Genomic DNA, 3,769 nt, shown 5'->3' with positions numbered 1-3,769 from the left:
TTGAAAATGGAACCTGAAACACAGAGTTATTCAATAGCACGAATTGAAAACCAAGAATTTTATAATGGTTTCTGCAACAAAGGGACTCTTTTCAAATATCCTTGTTCGCAGGTGATGTTCGGAGGACTATGAACAAGATATTGTATCGCATTACATTATTTGGAAAAAAATCTTCATAAACTTCGTTAAAAATTAGATATTCATTTATTTTGATGGAACAAGGGACACAATCTTTACATTACTTCAAAATTGACATTACTCTAAAACATGAGTGTCCTTGAAGCTAATTGTAACATTGAGGCGCATTTTGAGAAACTTGATTTTCAACTTGTGTCTCAGGATGTGATTTACGTTCCTGAGTTCTACGCTTTCGATTAGATTTTCTTTGTTTCGAACCGCACTAACATGAAATACAGAAATCATTTTAATAAATCTAATATTACTTGAATTTTCAATTTGAGTATTAGGTTCCTTTCATTTATTTAATCGAACATCATTGAAAATTTGCGAAATAAATTTTGATAATCATTCGGAAATTTTAAATAGTAGTAGCAATGATTTGTTAATCGGAAAAAATACATTGACAATCGACTATTCGTAAATTTTGTTGAACTATTTTGAAGAAAAAAAAGATTCACAGTTCCGTTACAGATAGTGAGATATTTAAATTTCTTGAACGCTCGGTTTAATGTCACATTTTTGAAAGTGATAAAATTCAATATTACCGCCTGAAATCACAAAAGAGTGAGAAAGTTGCTTAGTTGCTTGAAAGTGGCGATGATCTTTGTACGTCTGACAAATTGAATGGGCAGATAACAGTGAATATCAGAGATGTAATTATTTCAGCCGTATCACCTGTTGATAGATAAAAATTCCATTGTTATTTCTAATGTACGAAATAATAAAAATGATTGAATGAAGTGTTCGCACCTACCTGCTGCGTTTCTTCCAAGCACCCAACATTTAAACAGATTTCTCATTTTAGTCGAATAAAGCCAATTTTCAAAGAGCATTAGCATCAACTTTCCGAGTCACTACCTCGACTGTTTAAGATTCTAACCTCAAAAATTCGTATGAACTACAACGCCGCCAGAAACAGAGTTTGACAGCTGACACTCGGAGTGGTCAACCTGCCCGAGCAGCCGATAAAACTCGCGCATGCGCATTGTATGTATAGTTTCAAGAGATTGTCCCGGTATGTATGTGTTTGAATATCATACATTAATATAATTGAATATTAGTGGAGGTAATTAAGTCAGATAATTTAATAAAATGAGCAAATAATTGATTTAATTAAATTATTTTTCTCAACGGATAATATTTATATTTTAATTAATATGTGAGCAAATAATCAAAAAAACATAGGATTTCTTGAATAATTATATTTATTTTTAATGAATTCAATTATAGTAAAAAAATTTTTTTTTATTTCTCTTTTTTTGAAAGTAAATTAAAAATCATAATATATATATATATGTATATATTTGAATATTATACATTGATATAATTAAATATGAATACATTTATTCATATATGTATTATACATTAATATAATTGAATATAAATAGTGATAATCAAGTCAAATAATTCAATAAAAAAAGGAAATAGTTGATTGGAATAAATTGATTTTCCTAATGAATAATATTTTTATTTCAATTAATATGTGAGGTCATAATTTAAAAACATACAGGCCCTTTTCAATAATTATATTTATTTTTAATGAATTTAATTATCGATAAAAAAATTTTTTTTTTCAAAAATTTCTCTCTTCTTAGAAGTAAATTCAAAATTATAATATATATATATATGTATATTATTATATATGTATATATGTATATTAGGGTGGGCCAAAAAAAATGAGTATTTTTTTTCTTCACTTTATACTCTGAAAACCGGTTACTAGATACCTCTAAAGAATTTTCACCAAATATGAGCTCTTAATTTCGATAACAAGGTCCTCCGCTATGCAATTTTCCATTTTTTCCTGAGTATTAGAAACAAAAATTCATATCTCTTTGACAACTGTTCGTTAAAAAATATCTTTTCTCATGTCCTTGTAGGAAATCGAACGCTCTACAAAAAAGGTCTCTTACAATTTTTCCGTAAACCTTACCGTTTAAAAGATATCAAAGCTTGAAGTTTGATTATTTTGAGAGAAATTTCTGTTTTGCTAATGAATTTTTTAACTCGCCTACATAAAATTTGATGAATTGCGCAACCTATAGTTTTGTAGGAAATTAACTGCTCTACAAAAATGGTGTCTTATGATTTGTCGATTAAGTTAAGCGTTTAAAAGATATTCATCGTCAAACTTCAATGCATACTAATTTAAACAGTTTTTGATGAATAATTCGAAAAATTTCAATTTAATTTATAAGCTTTATGAAAATTTATTCCAATGTGAGTTCCTAAGAAAAGAGAAATGTTTTAAACTATTTTTCTTTTATTTTTTTAGTTCTATATATTATAATATATATATAGTTACATATATTATATAGAACTAAAAAAATAAAAGAAAAATAGTATAAAAATATATATTAAGAATTGAAAATTGAAAAATATATATTATTTTTAGTTCTATATATTATAGAGAACTGAAAAAATAAAATAAAAATAGTATAAAAATATATATTAAAAATTAAAAATTAAAAAATATATATTATATAGAACTAAAAAAATAAAAGAAAAATAGTTCAAAACATTTCTCTTTCCTTAGGAACTCACATTGAAATAAATTTTCATGAAACTTATAAATTAAATTGAAATTTTTCGAATTATTCATCAAAAACTGTTAAAATTAGTATGCATTGAAGTTTGACGATGAATATCTTTTAAACGCTCAACTTAATCGACAAATCATAAGACACCATTTTTGTAGAGCAGTTAATTTCCTACAAAACTATGAGTTGCGCAATTCATCAAAATTCTTTGTAAGTGATTTAAAAAATTCATTAGCAAAACAGAAATTTTTCTCAAAATAATCAAACTTTAAGCTTTGATATCTTTTAAACGGTAAGGTTTACGAAAAAATTGTAAGAGACCTTTTTTGTAGAGCGTTCGATTTCCTACAAGAATATGAGGGGAGATATTTCTCAACGAACAGTTGTCAAAGAGATATGAATTTTTGTTTCTAATACTCAGGAAAAAATGGAAAATTGCAAATCGGAGGACCTTGTTATCAAAATTAAGAGCTCATATTTGATGAGAATTCTTTAGAGGTATCTAGCAACCGATTTTCAGAGTATAAAGTAAAAAAAATACTCATTTTTTTTGGCCCACCCTAATGTATATATATGTATATTATACATTATTATAATTGAATATGAATGGAGGTAATGAATCTTTTTCCTGAAGTACGAAAAATTACTCACTAGCAGCGCTAGTGGTTCGGTAGGGACAAACACTGTCTAACCCCCATATAAACACACAGTAAAGTGCACTAAAAAAAAATGTTCTTAACAGAAGACGACGTTCCTGGAGCAAAACTAAAATTTGCAACCGTAAAAGACAACAATTTAATAACACTAAAACGTTGGCTTGCGTGCCGTAATTTAAAAGTTACCGGAAAAAAAAACGAATTAATTGACAGGTTTGTATACAGACTCTAGTGAAAAAATAGCGGGAGATTCAAACTGTAATAAGAGAAATTGAAAATAATAATAAATTTCAGATTTATTTCAGAGTGAAATATGAATCAAATATAGATGGTAATGAAAAAAAATTAAATAAACGAATATGATTTAGTAACAGATAGAAACGTAATAAATGC

General features: G+C 26.7%; 1 long non-coding RNA gene across 1 annotated transcript; it reads left to right on the top strand.

Moving 5' to 3' along the window:
- The first annotated feature begins 3,334 nt into the window (after positions 1–3,334).
- On the top strand, positions 3,335–3,564 carry LOC124181634. Its single transcript, XR_006870519.1, has 2 exons — positions 3,335–3,390; positions 3,463–3,564. It is a non-coding gene; the product is annotated as an uncharacterized LOC124181634 (long non-coding RNA).
- The last annotated feature ends 205 nt before the right edge of the window (positions 3,565–3,769 follow it).

The sequence above is a fragment of the Neodiprion fabricii genome, chromosome 4 (genome assembly GCF_021155785.1).
Source record: "Neodiprion fabricii isolate iyNeoFabr1 chromosome 4, iyNeoFabr1.1, whole genome shotgun sequence".
In the NCBI taxonomy this organism is placed as follows: Eukaryota; Metazoa; Arthropoda; class Insecta; order Hymenoptera; family Diprionidae; genus Neodiprion; species Neodiprion fabricii.
Note: the sequence above shows the minus strand (reverse complement) of the source record. Positions and strands in the feature narration are given on the sequence as shown.